General features: G+C 41.1%; 1 protein-coding gene across 9 annotated transcripts in view; it reads left to right on the plus strand.

Moving 5' to 3' along the window:
* The first annotated feature begins 450 nt into the window (after positions 1 to 450).
* STK33 (serine/threonine kinase 33) overlaps positions 451 to 17,825 on the plus strand; it is a 156,310-nt gene continuing 138,935 nt past the window's right edge. For 2 of the 9 annotated variants that reach the window (XM_013055786.2, XM_013055790.2), the window contains exon 1: positions 6,145 to 6,271. The gene's annotated coding sequence lies outside the window, so the exon portion shown is untranslated. The other 7 variants (XM_045065855.1, XM_004751914.3, XM_004751916.3 and 4 more) reach the window with 7 other exon arrangements.

Raw genomic sequence — 17,825 nt, forward strand, 5'->3', positions numbered from 1 at the left:
AGGGTTCCCTGGCCGGTCCCTCAGAGGACCGCTCCCAGGGCTCGCAGGCGCCTCCCCACCACCGCCCAGCCCGGCTGCCGTGCGGAGGGGCTTCGCCGCAGCCGCCGCTCTCTGTCCCCGCGCGGCCGTGGTCCACTCCCCCGGCCGCCGCCCCGCCCGCAGCAAAGTTTCTCCATGGGCGGAATTCCGCGCTCGGCGACCAACCCCCGCCCCGGCCCTCCGGCTCCCCACTGCCCCCCCCCACCCCCGCGCGCCCTAGCGCCGAGTGTGGGCGCAGCTCTGCCGCCTGCCTGCCCGCCGGCCGGGCCGGGTGAGTGGCCCCCTGCGTCGCCGCGCCGCTCGGTCCCGGCTGTTGCCGTGGCAACGCGCCGGCAAACCGGCCGCAGGGCCTCCCGCTGCGGGCGGGCCCGCCTCCCCTCCCAGTGTCTCCCCGGGCCCAGCCGTTGGGACCCCATTTCTCCCGGGGTCCGGGGTCCGAGGTTTGGGGTGGTCCCAGTCGGCCCCGTTCAGCTCCACCTTCTCACCTCACCCATCCTGGGACCTGCCCCTTTTTGGAAGTTTAAAGTGAACTGACTGTAGGGTAAGTGTGATTTGGGAAAAGGAACACGTCCTTACAAGTGTCTCTCTATTTTAACGTCCTAGCTCCTGGCTCCTAGTAGGGCCTCACTATATGGTACTACTTACAGCACTTGGTCTGGTCCCTTGCACAGAGTGGATGCAATCCGAGGAGCTAGTATGGCCTAAGAGCAGCCCCTTAATGTCTAGGTGGACAGGTAACTTCAGCGCTCTTCTCTCTTTCCTCATCCGGCAATGCAGACGGTCATTTCTGACGAAGTTGTGGGCTTGATGGAGCCTGTGTGTCAAACTGCTTTGTGAACCGTGAATGTAAAGCACTTGAGAGTGGAGAGTCGTAGGGATATTTGCATGCTATGAGTGGTTTCATCCTCGTCCCACAGCACTAGCTAAGACAGACCTTCTTTTTTGTTTGACCACCAAACAGCTCCAATATCCAACCGGAAACCAGGGTGGTCGTACATCAGGGGAGGTCTCTGTGAATGGAAAGAAACACCAACGGGTTTTGAGCCTAAACTTCTCCCTTGCTTTATGCACTCCTCCAGGCCCGTGGCTCCAAGTTACAACCAGTAAGCAGCTGTTTCACCTTTAAATTTTTAGCCCCTGAAAAGCTCTAGAGGTTTTTGGTTTGTTCTTTCATTTAACAACGTTTATTTAGGGTCTATTACATGCTTGGCACTGAGGTTACAGTTGGCAATGAGGTTACAAAAAAAAGTTGGTCCTTTTTAAAAAAATTTATTTACATTCAATTAATTAACATACAGTGTAAGGGCCTATTTAGCCAGAGTGACTCCATCTTGGTTAAAAGCCATTTTATTGTTTGTGCAGTAAAACTTAAACCGGCACTGTCCCCCCCTCCCCCAGAAACTTACTTAGAAGCAAGTTTGGGAAGCCAGGAAAATATGGTCAGCCAGTTCCTAATAAGAGAGCCCAGAATACAAGACCAGATCGGTCAGTTCCTGATAGCAGAGCCCAGAATACAAGGACGAGTCGGACCAGGTGGAGACATCCAGTCAGTAAAACACACACATACTTTTCCCTAACCACCAAAGAATGTAAACCCTGCCGTCTGGGCGCCAACCTTGAGCACCAATTCTGACCAGAGTAATAGGTTAGATCAAACAGCTACTATAGGGTAAATTGTAATTCAGTTATGACTATACAATGTTACAATCTCATTGGCTACCTATATGTGGCCAGGTTTTTGCTCTAAAAAAATTAGTCTGTAAGGCTGGGAAGGGTCGCTCTCCTCGGAGCGGGCCTGGTCAGTCTGATTTCTAATGCTTGGCATAGTTTAAAGCTTTGCATAACTTCAACCTTGTTTACTTCTAATGCTTAGCATAGAATAAAGCTTTAATTAACTTTCACTTGTCTCAGTCTCGTTTCGTTTAATAATGGACCTAATATACAGTGCATGTATTATTAATTTCAGAGGTAGATTTCAGTGATTCATCAATCTTATATAATACCCTGTGCTCATGACATCAGGTGCCCTCCTTAATGCCCATCACCCAGTGACCCCATCCCCCACCTCCCCTCTCCTCCAGCAACCCTCAGTTTATTTCCTGTGGTTAAGAATCTCTTGTGGTTTGTTTCCCTCTCTGATTTCATCTTGTTTTATTTTTTCCTCCATTCTTCTATGCTCCTCTGTTTTGTTTGTTAAATTTCACCTATGTGTGAAATCATGTGATAATTGTCTTTCTCCGATTGACTTATTTTGTGTAGCGTAATAGCTTATATTTCTATCCACATCATTGCAAATGGCAAAATTTCATTTTTTTGATAGCTAAATACTATTCCATTGTGATATATACCACATCTTTCTTATTCATTCATCTGTGGGTGGACACCTGGGCTCTTTCCATAGTCTGGCTACTGTGGACATCGCTTCTATAAACATTGGAGTGCAAGTGCCCCTATAGATCACTGCATTTGTATCTTTTGGGTAAATACCCAGTAGTGCAATTGCTGGATCATAGGGTAGTTCTAGTTTTAACTTTTTTGAGGAACCTCCATACTGTTTTCCAGAGTGGCTGCACCAGCTTGCATTCCCACCAGCATTGCAGGAGGGTTCCCCTTTCTCTGCATCCTCATCAACACCTGTCATTTCCTGACTTGTTAATTTTAGCCATTCTGACACATCTCATTGTGATTTTGATTTGTTTTTCCCTGATGCTGAGTGATGCTGAGCATTTTTTTCATGTGGCTGTTGGCAATTTGTATGTCTTCTTTCAAGAAATGTCTGTTCATGTCTTTTGCCAATTTCCTGACTGGATTATTCTTTGGGTGTTGAGTTTGATAAGTTCTTTATAGATTTTAGATACTGACCCTTCAACAAATAATCCTAAAACTCGTATGGAACCAGAAAAGACTGAATAGCCAAAGGAAAGTTGAAAAGAAAACTAAAGCTGGTGGCATCACAATTCTGGACTTCAAGCTCTATTACACGGCTGTAATCATCAAGACAGTATGGTATTGGCACAAAAAACAGACACATAGACCAATGGAACAGAATAGAGAGCCCAGAAATGGACCCTGAACCTAATGGTCAACTAATCTTCGACAAAGGAGGAAAGAATGTCCAGTGGAAAAAAGACAGTCTTTTAAACAAATAGTATTGGGAAAATTGATAGCCACATGCAGAAGAATGAAACTAGACCACATTCTTACACCATACACAAAAATAGACCCAAAATGGATGAAAGATTTCTAGTGTTTGTTTGTTTCTTTTTAAAAATATTTTATTTATTTACTTGACAGCACAGGTAGAGGGAGCAGCAGGCCAAGGGAGAGGGAGAAGCAGGCCCCTCTTTGAGCGGGGAGCCCGTTGTGGGGCTCCATCCCACGACCCTGGCATCATGACCCGAGCCGAAGGCAGATGCTTAACCGGCTGAACCACCCAGGCATCCTGATCTCTAGTGTTTCTATCTCAGTGAATCACACTATCCTCCATCTAGTTTGCAAGCCAGAAATCTTGGACTCATACTTCACACCTGCCATTCCCTCTCCTTCCATCTCTAAATCATCATCAAAGCCTATTTTTTCTTCAAAACTATCTTAAATCTATCCACTTATTTCTATCCCTACAACTGTCGCCCTAGACCAAGCTATAGTTATCTCTTGCCAGGTTTCCTGTAGTAGCCTCCTAACCGGCCCGAAGATATTCCTCCTATCCTGTTAATATGCACTGCAGCCAGAGTCATCTTTTAAAAATTAAAATTTGATTATGCTGTCTCTCTTCTCCCCCATTGCTCCCTGCTTAAAATCCATCATGACTTCTCATTGCTCTTAGGATAAAGATCCAGCTCCTTAATGTGGCCTACAAATTGTGTGACTGGATACTTCAATGTCCAGACCAAGATACTTTTGAGAGTGAAGGACAGTGTTGCTATTTACATGGGGGCTGTGACTCACCGTTCTGGGGCAAATTGTTAGTTAGCCTCCCTATAAGTCCCTGTAGTACCTTCCTCTTTTCCAGCCCCTGGTTCTCTGGGTTCGAATTACATTGGCTCTTTTTCAGTCTTTTGTCATCATCTTCCCTCCAACCAAGGGCATTTGCATGTATTCTTCTCCCTGCCAGGAATGCTCTTCCCTCTTCTCTCTAGTCTAGTTAATTCCTGCTCATCCTTCACTTCTTAGATCAAAACAGGAAAACTGCCTCTGACCACTCTGGCCAGATCCCCTTAGCGTTTAGTCTCTTCTGACACCAGTTCTCTTCCCTTGTGCTTGTCACAATTGCAATTTTGTCTGTGTGACTGGTACATGGTATGTAGTTAATAAATACTTGAATGCTTGAATTATAGACATTTCCCATGTCATTAGTTTCTCGAAATAGCACGTAGTGGTTAGGGGCCCAGACTGCAGAACTAGGCAGATGGATGCTTAGATTTGAATTTCTGCTCCCCCACATTCCCTTATCTGAAACCCATGGGACTAGTTTTCTTTTAAAGTTCAGAGTGTTTCTGATTATAGAAAGATAACATGGCATATATACTGTATCCCTTCTGAGCAGTAGTCTGGGGCAGCACCACGAAATCAACACATTGATTTTTCTTTAGTGAGATGATGTCACTCTAAGTGGAATAAAGGCTCTACAGAGTTTTGCATCGCTTCATGTCAAGTTTTGCCAACAAAGGAGTTTGGGACAAATTGATGTGAACACTTTCTGGATTTTAAGATTTCGGATATGGAAATGTGAGTCTGTCCCAGCGTAAGCTTGGGGCAATCACTTACCCTCCCTGTGCTTCAGATTCCTCAACTGTGACATGGAGAGGGTCATAGCACCTACTACCTCATAAATTCCATTTATGTTGTTATGAAGTAACTGTGTTAATAGAGGTTGACGCTTGAACAATGTGGGGTTTAGGGGTACTGATCCCCCACACAGTAGAAAATCCATATACAGCTTTTGACTCCCCTAAACTTAACTACTAATAGCCTACAGTTGACCAGGAGTCTGACAGTAACATAAGCAATTGATTCATTGATGTATGACATAGTGTATTCTTACAAGAAAGCAATCTGGGGAAAAGAAAATGTTAGCAATAGAATCATAAGGAGAGAAAATACATTTACAGTACTCTACCGTATTTATTGGAAAAAATCCACATGTAAGTGGACCCATGCAGTTCACACCTGTGCTGTCCAAAGGTCAACTGTACTTGTTAACTGCTTAGAACAGTGAATGGTCGTTAGTCAATGATATATAGCAGGGTCAACTATTTTTTTTTTAAATTTTAAAAAGGATTTTATTTATTTATTTGACAGAGAGATAGAGAGCACAAGTAGGCATAGCGGCAGGCAGAGGGAGAGGGAGAAGCAGGCTCTCTGGTGAGCAGGGAGCCTGATGTGGGGTTCGATCCTGGATACTGGGATCATGACCTGAGCCGAAGGCAGACACTTAACTGACTGAGCTACCCCGGCACCCCAAAGAGTCAACTCTTATTATATCATTTTTATTGGTTTCATCATAAGCCACGTTGTGCATGAACCATAATTTATTTACTTATGACAATTATTGTTGGATATTTATATTTCTAGTACAAAAATGAAAAGAAAAAGTCTTTATATTTAAACCATTTGATGAGATTTTTGATGAATGAAGATCAGTTCCTAAAAATACAATTAGGGTCCAAGTGCAAGATCCCTGTGGCTGCTTTTGGAACATATGTCCACCTTTAGAAAGTTTGTCACTCTGCCATCAGATTTGTGACACTTGCATTAGCATTATTATTTTTAAAAATCTTTGCTAATTACACAGAAAAAGACAGCTCCTTCTTGTTTTAACTCCTATCTTTCATTATTGATGTTTTTAAGCATTAAAAAAATGTTGTTGTTGCCTCTCAGATATTTCTTTTCTGTGAATGACCTGCATAAACTCTATGATGGCTTTTATCTGGGCGTCTCAGGTTTTTTAAATCGGTTGTTTGTTTCACTTCTGTTCCTCCAACACACACACCCCCACCCTCCCCCTGGCCCAGGCAGGAATCAGTATGCTGGGCTTTGGCTGGAATTCGTTGGATAAGTATCCCTGGAGCCGGGGGCGAGTTGTTACTTGCCTACAAGGTACAGAGCAATGTGGAAAGCCGTGTCTCAGAGGCTAGGTCCCCAGGGAAATTCTGAAATGAGAACCAGGCCGACTGTGTGTTTATCTGACTCTTCTTCATTCTAACAGGACTTGGAAGAAAAAGGGCAGGAGGTAAGAGGCAAATGGCTAAGGCAGAAGAAGGAGGCAGAGTGATTCTGAAAGCCTGCAGGGAGAAGCTGTGACCTCCTTTTCGTAAGGACCACGCAATTTCTTGTGAGGCTGAGGAGGGGAAGGCTGGGGGTACTGTCTTGGCCAGACACCGATTTGTGTGGACTCTTGATAGAGTAAGGATATTAACCCTTGCTTGTCCTATGGGGGCATGTCCCTCCATCATCGCCATTTCATTTAACTGATGGCGTTTTTTTATTTTGGAAACTAAAACAATTTTATGTTGCTAACCTATTCATCTTTTCCTTTTCGTTTTATTGCTTGTATGCTTAGAAATCCCTTTCCATGCAGAGACCAAGGAACTATCTGTATTGTCTTAAAAAATGTTAGTTTGTGATATCAGCCTATCAAGGAAGAGTTGATGGAAGTAAGTGAGTTGAGTAGTGTGATTTCCAACCCAAACATGAAAGATGCTGATACAAAGGGAGATACTCATGCCATCTTAATGTGTCCTTGAGAAAGAGACTACACTGCTCCAGGCGAGCCAAGGAAGACTTTTTCTGACGGGGTTGGTCACACAGGGTGAACCTGTAGGATCATATCCTTAGATACTTTTAGAAGTGTCCTGAAAAGACAAAATGTGAGCTCTGAACTTTCTTTTGCTCTGTATATGATCCTATATAGTATTTCAGGTTCTCACAGTTGTAGATACTGATCAATGAAATAATTTCTCTGTTTTTAGAAGAGGCTGTAGAAAAAATAAAATGTAATGTAAAATTAATTGCTGACCTTCTTGATGCTGGTAAATTAGTATGTTTTAAGATGTATTTCAGAAAGAATTTTCCTTTCTGTTGAGCTTCGATATGGATTAGTGAGGCAATTGTGTTTTGCTCAGCTGTGTCTTAGGGTTCCAGAATGTGAGGAATAGACAACTTATTGTTAAACCCACTGATATATCTTTCCTTAGTTTATTAACTAAAATAAATCATAAAATAAGAGAAACTCATCATCTCACAAACTCCTGCAGTTTTTCCCACCTGAAGTTCCTTTATTTCAGGAAAGTTTATAGTTGAGGAGCAGTGACTTTTATAATCAATCAGAATACCTTTTCTACTTACAGTGGACTAATTATCTTTGTTAATAGCCTTTGAGATGTCAGTTTGAGTATCAGTGGGAATGTGGTATTACATGACTAAGATAAAGCAAAAAGAAACAACTTTCTGTTGATGAAGATAAGTTAATTTAGAAATACTGTTACCATTTGCCTTAGTTTTTGATCTAAACTATTTGCTGAACATTACTATTATAAACATTCATTCACATATGTATTGGGTGTGCGTGACATTCCAGGCACAGTTCTAGAATATTATATTGTATTTTTACTTTTACATAGTGTGTGTACAAAGCTTGCTTGTGATTCAATATTCCTAACATGAGCTGTGCTTATTTGGAAAAATGGGTCATTTGGACTCACACATATTCATTTAAGGAATCTAAGAAAAGCCTTAGAGAAAGTGTTCATCCAGTCTCTGAGGTAGAGATGCTTTTATAATTGAAGGCGCTTCTCTGTTACGTTGTCGTTACCACTGAGGAATGTTCATCTGCAGCAATAGCTCACGGGGAGAGAATCTGTTTACCACTTACCAAAGGCAGTGCATCCCAGGCTCAGGATCTTAGACCTGAATTCTTTCAAGCCTGTTTGCTGTTGGCAGATCTAACATAGTGGCTCTTCTATCTGCTTTAGGGAGCTCAGCTTGCAACCAACTGAGATACTGGAAGAGAGCAAATATTTATCGTTGGATGTTTTTCATGGAAATCAAATTAATTTTTCCTCCCAACCTTCTTTATGTTGGTGTTCAGTTTACGGCAATAAAATTCAATGTTTTTCATATTTGTTACTATGAAAGTAAACACCAACGTGCAGCAGTGATTTTCAGGTTAACTTAATTGCTTTTCGGTCATATCTCTTTGACAGTACATATGTTATAATGTGTACACTTAGCTCATTTTTATAGTTGTGACTTTTTTATTGAGATATAATAAACATGTTATAAAATTCACCTGTTTTAAGTGTGTACAATCACTTGGTTTGCAGCCATCACCACTGTCTGATTCCAGAATGTTTCATCACCTTAAAAGAGAAATCCCACATCTATTAGCGGTCACCCCCCGTTCTCCTCTCCCCTAGCACCTGGGAAACCCTAACCTATTTTCTCTCTTTATGGTTTGCCTGTTGCATATGTGAAATCATACAATATGAGGCCTTTTGCATTCGGCTTCTTTCACTTAACACAGTGGTTTTCAGAATCATTTCCGTTGTAGTACGAGTCAGTACCTCATTCCTTTTTTTTTTTTTTTTTTTAAATGAGAGAGAGCACACGAGTGTGTGGAGGGAGGGGCAGAGGGAGAGAGAGCATCCCAAGCAGCCTCCATGCTCCATGTAGAGCATGACGTAGAGCGGATGCCATGACCCTGAGATCATGACCTGAGCCAATATTACAAGTAGAACACTTAAACTCCTGAGCCACCTAGTCACGCTTTCATTCCTTTTTTATGACTGAGTACAATTCCATCGTATAGATATACTACATTTTATTTATACATTCATCAGTAGATGGCCATTTAGGTTGTTTCCTTTTTTGGCTATCATGAGTAAAGTTGCTGTGAGTTTTTGTATGAACATAGTTTTCATTTCTCCTTAGTATATACCTGGAAGTGAAATTGCGCATCATACCGTAACTCTATGTTTAACTTTTTGAAGAGGACCAAGGTGTTTCCCGAAGTGGTTGCACCATTTTGCATTCCCACCCACAATGTATAAGGGTTCTCAGGTCTCCATATCATCACCAGTGCTTGTTTGTCTGTCTTTTTGACTATAGTCACTCAGGAGGTATGGAGAAATACCTCATTATGTTTTGATTTGCATTTTCCTCATGACCAATGACATTGAACATCTTTCTATGTGTTTGTTGCCATTTATGTATCATTTGTGGAGAAATATTTATTTAAATCCTTTGCTTATTTTTTATTTAGATTGTTGAGTCCTAAGAGTTTTTATATGTTCTGGATACTAGCCCCTTATCAGACAAATGTTTTATAAATATCACATGTAGATTGTCTCTTTACTTTCTCGGTAGTGGCCTTTGAGGCACAAAGTTTTTAATTTTATGAAGTCCAGTATATCTATTTTTAGTTTGGTTGCTTGACTTTTGATGTCATATCTAAAAAGCTATTGCTTAGCTTTTTAGGTAACAAAGATTTACCTGTATGCTTTCTTTTAAGAGTTTTGTAGTTTTAGCTCTTACATTTAGGTTTTTCGTCCATTTTGGAAGGCAGCTATGTTCATCACTATACCACCAATGCCTTTCATCCATTTTGAATTAATTTTTGTATATGTGTGAGGTAGGTATCCAGATCCATTCTTTTGTGTGCGAATGTCCAGTTGTCCCAACACTGTTGTACACCTGACAAGTCAACTTGTGAGTCATGTTTTGGGAAGCCATTTGGATGACTCCTTATCTCAATTAGATGCCACCATTCTACACATTGGACATTTGAGGAAAAGGAACATCTGTATTCCTAGCTAGGAACAAGGACTTTAGTTCGACATTTGTAGGCTTGTAACTTGGTGAATTGGCTTGTTGGAGTTGGAAGCTTCAGGCCTGCTTCCCTCTCTAATCTACCTTAAGGGCTCTAAGTGAATTAAGTGGACCTATGTGGCTGCCTCCTTGCCATCTTTTCTCTGAATCATAACCTGAGTCCCATCTGACCTTCTGGGGAAGGGAGAAGAGTCAAGGAGAAGTTGCTTCCTCTCTTCTTTAGAATTTCCCTTCCAACCCCATGGGAGGAACAGAAAAACTATGTGAACCTTTCCGCAAAGAAAATGGGGTGATCCTCAAGGGAAGAGTTTTTCACTTCTCTGTGCCTCCCTTGCCACGGCTCCTTTCTCTGGAATTAGGACCTAATTGAGCCTTGTCTGATTTCTGAGCTCCTTTTCCTTGTAATAGAAGGATAAAGAAGATAGCTTTGTGTTCCCCCCAGAGATTCAAGTGGTATTGTGAAAAAGCTTAGGATTGGGGTCAGGCTCACCTGAGATCAAGTTTTGGTTCTACGTCTTGAACTTGGGTTTCTTTATCTATAAAATGGGGTTTATAATCCCAGTTTCTCAGGATAATTATGAAAAACAAATAAAATATCATATGTAAAGTACCTAACAAATTTATAGCCCTAAGTAAATGATAGTCTTCCTTCTCCCTTTTCTAAATATTCTGGGAAATTCGTATAAATCTGTACAAATACAGTTTTTAAAAAACTCCATAGGATCTTAGGGTTGGACCTTCATATTTATGACTATAACACTTTGTTGAATCTGTCAGAGTTCCTTTTGTGTTTGTTTGTGTTTGGTTTATTCAGTGAGTGTTGATCACTTACTGTATTTCAGATAGTGTTCTCTCTGTGTCTGTCAGAAGTCAGTGGAGGAGAGTTGACAGACATACAGGACACAAGCTTGATGCTTCACTCATCCTTACTTCTTTCATTTGATTCACCATTTAGGAAATGATGAGTCAGACATCACCGTAGATTCTTGGAATGCAGAGATGCTGTCTTTTTTGAGAGCTCATGGTCTCTCGTGAAGGGAAGTATACCAAGAAATGATCATGTCCTATGGGAGTTGCTGTTAGAGGCACATGGACAGGGGCTGTGGGAGTGGGAGGAGAGCACACCCCAGTCGGCCTGGGGGTGGGAGTCGGTGGTCAGGGAAGGCTGAGCCAAAGGGGAAAAGAGTCTGAGGCAGGAAGATAGCAGGCCCAATGGCCTGGACGTGGGAGAGAGGATTCTTTAAGGCAGCTGACACCCAGGGAAATAATCAGAGACAGGAACTATATAGGATAGTAGGGCCCAGCTTACAAAGAGCCCGTTAAGCAGGGCTGAGATTTGAAGTCCGTTTTGATGGAGAAAACTGAAGAACAATTGGTAATTAAGAATTAACATCTATCCTGGCTTTGTTCTTATTCTAAGCCTACCTTAAAAATATATTTTCTTTGTCTTTTGTCTTTGGCCTTTTCCCCAAGCATCTGCTCTTTTAGGCTTTTGCCTTGGTGATTCTCTTCCTATAGCATCAGACCACTTTGATATCGGCGTGGGTTATGAGCCTATCGACTTTGGGGTTATAGCTCATGGGGAGCTCCCTCTGTGTCAGTTTGCTTTCTCTGGAAGAGTCGATCTCCTGTTTGCCCCAGGACTCAGTAACGGGAGAGACCCACCCCATTGACTGAGACCTGGTAGTCAGAGGGGTGTCTGAGGAGGGCCAGCTACATGGGGAAGACCCCTGAACTGGAGGTCTGGTCAGATGGCACTTCTGATGTTGCCAGAGCTGCAGCTTCCCTCCTGCTTGTCTCCCGTAGTCACTCACCAGCTGACTCTGCTCCAGGGCTGTGGCTCTTGGGCCTCTCTTGCTTTTGCTTTATCCCGAGTAACTGAGGGATTGAGGAGTGGCCCCAAAGCTCAGGAATCTCAGCCTTGTTAGTGGCAGCCATCCTCCTCATGTCCAGTCACTTATCCCCTCAAGACACAGTCTCAGCTGGCTTTTCTGACATGAGAGAACATGTCTGCATTTCCAGAGGTCACTTATGTAGGGCCTCCCTACAGTGTAAATCGTTGAGGAAACTGGCCTTGTGAAGATTGGGTAGGGGTGGGCAGGCAGCAGGAAGGGGATGACGGCTATCTTCAAATATCTGAAGGGCTGTGTTTAAGTATAGTGGACAAGGTATCAGATTTTGGTCTGGAATTCTGGTCCTACCTCTTACTAGCTTTGTTGTTGTTGTTGTTGTTTTTTAATCTAAATTCTTTTAAACCTAAAATAATTCTGCGATTTAATAAATGTAGCAGGCAGTGCCTCTGTCGATTAGATCTGGATTCTTCAGGCAGATTGAGTGGCAGCATTTTAGCATTTCGAGCTCTGCCACTAGTGAATTGAAGTTGTAATAGCTGTATTTATTATACCCAGAATTGAATGAGTTATTAATAAGCCAGTCCTTAGTCCCGTATTATCTCTGTTTTACAGACTAATTTTTTTCAATAGGATTTTCTTAATTGTATCAAATGTTTCATTCCTAGAACGCTTAACACGTCTGATTGGTATAATCTCCAGGGAAACTAGACGGTCTTAATTACATCTAGTGTTTTGATTTCATTTGATTCTTTAGATGAGATTAAAAGTAATTTATTTTAAAGGCTATGACTACTCTCTGTATACCTATGCTTATTGCGAATTTAGAAAGCATTGGCCATATTACATTAACATTACCAGTGTATCAGGTAATTTAGATTGTGGACTTGTATATAGGATAGTTAAGTTCTTTCAGAACAAAAAGCTTGATAACAGTATTTTTTCACTACCCTCCCCCTACTTTTCTCATCACTATCTTTGGAGGGCTTTGATTTATATTTTCTGTTCTAGCCATTTCTATAGTATATGTCAAGACTTGCTCCCGAGAAATTAGAGGGTTCTTGGGGTTGATTCTTCCCAAAGTGTGTTTCCTAGTGAGTAAATGTTAATAATAATTTGTTGAGTATGGTTTTTAGTTCTAGATGCCATTTTTCACCCATAGGAAGGTGAAGGGTCTGGGATGGTGAAGTGTCTTTACATGATACGAAGGATGGCTGAGGATATTGGAGATATGGAAAAGATGGTTTGCCTCTAGGAAACATGGTCAAGGGGGCACATACTCTTTTTCTTCATATCTAGAAGACTGAGATCCTTTAAAGAGAGAGAAGGCATTTCTACAGGAAGGACAGACCAGGCATGACTTGTAGGAATATGTAGAGGGAAACCATTTTGGCTTAATATGAAGAGAAATGTTCCATCATGGGTGTCCAGTGAAATGAGCTTTTGGGGAAAGTAAAAGATGGGTTCCCTATTGTTGGAAAACTTTTAATAGTGTCTATGTCAGTACACATCAGCTCTCCCATGGAAAAAAAATCCTATGTACTTGATGTCTTTTGGTGTTCTTTCCAATTCCTGGTTTCTGTGGTTGCCTCCCCACTCCTGATACTATAATGTGGCTACTTCTCCATTCTAGGTTTTGCTTTAGTGAGTTACACCATAACCATAACCCAGAAGGCTATGATGTGGTGGATGAAAACTGCCTGACATGAAATCTTTTTGTAGATAATTCACAAATTGGATATATACTATGTGCACATATATACTTACACATATATATCTGTTTTATATAATGGAGGGTTATTATACTTTCATGGTTTTGTCCTCTGTTCTTATAAAATATCATGTGTTTTAAAGACCTCTGAATCTCCTAAGAAGACTTTTTTTTATTTTGACATTTATTTATCAAATTGATTTTAAAGAAAATGGCTCTGTTAAATTTTCAAAATAGAGCCAGTGAAGAGCCTTTGTGGGAGTAGGAATTAAAAATTGGTGGTTTTATTGTGAAATTATTTGAGAAAGATCTATACATAAAATGTATAGACATTTAATTAGTGTCCTAGAAAGTTAAGAATAGGAAGTGAGAATACTATAGTCATTTTGGAAAATTGTGTTTTTAGACTCACTTATTAATTGGATTGTTGAGTGCAGTATTAGTGGTTTCAAAGGGCATCACAATTCATTACAATTCTGACCTGGGGTAATAGATAAAGAGGTAAAATGAAATCCATTTTCCTTAAGAACTACTGGTTTTATGAAATGATTAAATCTGATTTTAAAATAAAGCATTAAGTGCAAACCACCAAGAGTTCAAAAAACACTTACGGGTTCCATGAAAGAAGATTTAGTGCATTTAGCTTTCAAACAGTTTGCTTATTGTAGATGAAATGCCCTTAAAGTGATGCAAGTTATCATGCCAATAAATTAATAAACTAAGAGAAGATACAAATCTTCTCTTTGAAATGGGCTGATTCTCCAGGGACAGATGGTTTTCTTTCAGACTCTGACTTTCTTCTGAAGTGGTAAGACATTAGAGAAGTCTGTTTTCTGCGTGAACTTAAGCTCAGTGTGGGTGCTATTAAAGCTTTTGATGTGGTATTGTGAAAAAGGAAGTTACCATAATGGGAGAATTTCCCCACTGAGAAAGATTTACATTTTATAGGACTTTTAGAATTCTTTAATACTTTTCATTTAAAGAGCCCAGAGCATATGATTATGTACAAATACCTCTCTCTTCTGTGAACTCCTATGCATCCCAGGCCATTGGTTTTAGAGAATATGGGGACATGCCCTTCAGTTCACTGGCGAACAAGGTAAAGACTCAGCAGTTTTAGAGAATGAACAGATCTTCTGACTCTGCTAATCTAAATCTTCTAGAGGGTATGTTCTTCTCCTAACTTCAGCCTGAATGCTGCGCAATGAAAATAGTGATATTTAATGTCAAAATCATGATTTTTCAATTATTTGGGTATTTGTTATAAATAGTGAGCAAATGAATTTATCCCTTTATGTTTGAACATTTTAGAGTCACATTGCTAAGTGAAAATATAATGAATTTCTGTTGAAAATAGCCAACTTCTTTTTTTTCTCTCCTTAATAGCAATTAATAGCAAAAAATATCCTCATGCGTCTTTCTCAAAATATTATTGATAATATTGGCCACGGACAACCATTTTCGAAGTATTCGAATCACTGTGACCTTTAGAAACGAAGCTGGGGCGTCGAGCAGCTTTATTCTTTTCTCCTTCCCTTTTTGGCCTGCCCCCCTCTTTTATCGCTGCTTCTCCACAGGATGTATTAAGAACGGCTTGGGTCCTGATCTCAGGGTCCTGGGATGGAGCCCTGCCTCAGGCTCCCTGCCTGGCCGGGAGCCTGTATTTCCTTCTTCCTCTGCCCCTCCGCCTGCTTGTCCTCTCTCTCTGTCTCAAATAAATAAAATCTTAAAAAGAAAAGAAAAGAAAAGAAAACTCTCTATTGAGGTCCTTACTTCATAAACTTATTTGTAGTGTGCCAGTGGGATGAGATGGAGTCATTGCTGCTCTTATTAAAAATCCCCATTAATAACTTTAAAAAGTGCGCCAAATTGTCTGAATGCTAATGCTCAACAATTTCGCCTCCTTCAGCCCTCTTTTCCTTACGACTGTGGGGCTTCTCCTCCACTTCCGCCGCTACCTTTGGGCTTACTTGTGTGAGTAGATTGCTCTTTCCCTTTCTTTCCCTTCCTCCTTCTTTCTCTCTCTTTCCCAAACACCGGATACCTACTAAGTGCACTGGGAGAGCCTGCAGACTACAGTGGTGAATTAATGATAGGACCACTGTCTTCAAGAGCGGTCTGGTGGTGGAGACGTGGGTGAGTAATATGATGGAGTGTGGCCAAAATAGTACAGCATGAGAACCAAGGATACAGTGCTGCAGGGTATGGAGGACAGAGAGGCTTAAGCTTTGTGTATGCGGCGGGGAGAATAAGAGAAATGAACATTGACTGGTAAGGTAGGAATATGATTGAATATTTATTAGTTTTTTGGTGTAATCAGTGTTGTTTAATCTGCATTAATTTTAGGCATGATTTGAGACATTTTTCAGCTCAGTGTGGTGGACCTTACAGTTGGCCAGAAGATTGAAGCATGTATTTTATTTTATGTCCTTAAAACATCTCCTACAATAGATTTTTCTTTTGTTTCCAGAAGCTTAGAGGGATAAATATTACTGCTCATGATTTACTTCTGTATTACTGGAAACTTTTTCTACCTTTTACTCAGAGAAGCCCGTTTTGTGATTTCTTAAGGATCCTGACCAGGTTACTGGACAGTCATCATGATTACATTCTGTGCCATATTGAGTATCTTCTTAAGACTTTTAACTTCTATACTTATTATTAATTACTTAGTTTACTTTGGTTTTAAAAAATACTTACACTTAATGTTTGTAAAATATTCTGAAATCTTATGAAGACCTACTGGTGACATTAAGTAATTTATTTAACAGATATTTGATAAAACCCTACTCTGTGGCAGACATTGGGGTGAGCACTGGGGTAAGAGAAGAGATGGGGTCTGTTCCTTCATAGCATTGACAGCCTGATGGGGGAATGTAGGCAGGTATGTGGGCAGCTGGAAAGGTGCTATGAAGTACATGGGGCTGATTCATACAAAAGGCACCTAATCCAGACTTAGGGGCCTGGAGATGTGTTTCTTGAATGAAGTGGCAACTACATTAAGACTTAAGGATGGGTAGAGGGGCGCCTGGGTGGCTCAGTGGGTTAAAGCCTCTGCCTTCAGCTCAGGTCATGATCCCAGAATCCTGGGATCAAGCCCCACATCGGCCTCTCTGCTCAGCAGGGAGCCTGCTTCCTCCTCTCTCTCTCTGCCTGCCTCTCTGCCTACTTGTGATCTCTGTCTGTCAAATAAATAAATACAATCTTAAAAAAAAAAAAAAAGACTTAAGGATGGGTAGAAACCATCCGGGTGAAAGGTAGAGTGATAGGGCACAGTGTTTCGAGCAGAGGAAATGACGTGTGAGAGTCTGGATGCACCTGAGAGCTAGAGGGGTTGCAAGAACGCTGCCAGGCGTCTAGAGCACAAGGTGGGGGGAGAGGGAGTGGAGAAGAATGAGGCTAGAGACCATATCAGACCTACCATGCTGGCTTTGCTGAACCACATTAAGGAACTGACTTTAATTCAAGGTAGGGGGGAGTGATAGACGGGGTTTGAGTAGGGAGATGGCCTAACTCGATATGTGTTTTAGATAAATCATTTTGGTTGCCGTTTGGTGAATATACTGGAGAGAGCTCGAGATGAAGAGGTCAGTGAATTGGAGGCTCAGATAGTAATTCAAGTAGGAGATACTGGAGTGGCAGGGGCGAAATGGCACAGGCATTACATGACCAAGACTTTAAGGGAGATGGAGGCTCAGCTTAATTGGACATCGGACTGTGCTTTGATTTTCTGTCTTGATGAAAAACTTCTGGATTTCTTAAATGTATCTTTTCAAGTTTTTATTTAAATTCCAGTTCGTTACCATACTGTGTTATATTAGTTTCAGGTGTACAATATAGTGACTTAGCACTTCCACAGGATCTCCCACTGATCGTCACAAGTACCCACCTCCATCTCCATCACCTGTTTCTCCCGCGCCCCCACTCCATTCTAGTAACCATTCTTGTTTGTTCTGTGTATTTAAGAGTCTGTTTCTTGGCTTGCCTCTCTTATTTTTTTCCCTTTGCTTGTTTGGAAAAACTTCTGGATTTTAAACTGTTTTAGAACAGATATTTTATGACATTTTAAAAATGATGTTACTGTTAAAAATAGTAGCACATATTATAAAGTGTACCAGACATTATTTTAAGCACTTTACATTATTAATTGATTTCTACTTTACAGCAATCCTATGAGATAGCTATTAGTTTTATATCATTTAGACAGATGATAAAAGTGAGATGTAATATGAAGTAATATGCCTAACGTCAGAGAGCTAATGGCTAAGCTTGGATTTGAACGCTGCCAGTTTGGGGCCAGGGTCAGTTCTCTTAATCACTGTTCCCCATTCCTGAAATTTTGGGGGACAAGACATGAAACCCTCCTCTCCAACTCACTGCTATTCTGTATCTATTCT

The sequence above is a fragment of the Mustela putorius genome, unplaced genomic scaffold, assembly GCF_011764305.1.
Source record: "Mustela putorius furo isolate JIRA1106 unplaced genomic scaffold, ASM1176430v1.1 tig00003859_pilon_pilon_pilon, whole genome shotgun sequence".
NCBI classification, from domain to species: domain Eukaryota; kingdom Metazoa; phylum Chordata; class Mammalia; order Carnivora; family Mustelidae; genus Mustela; species Mustela putorius.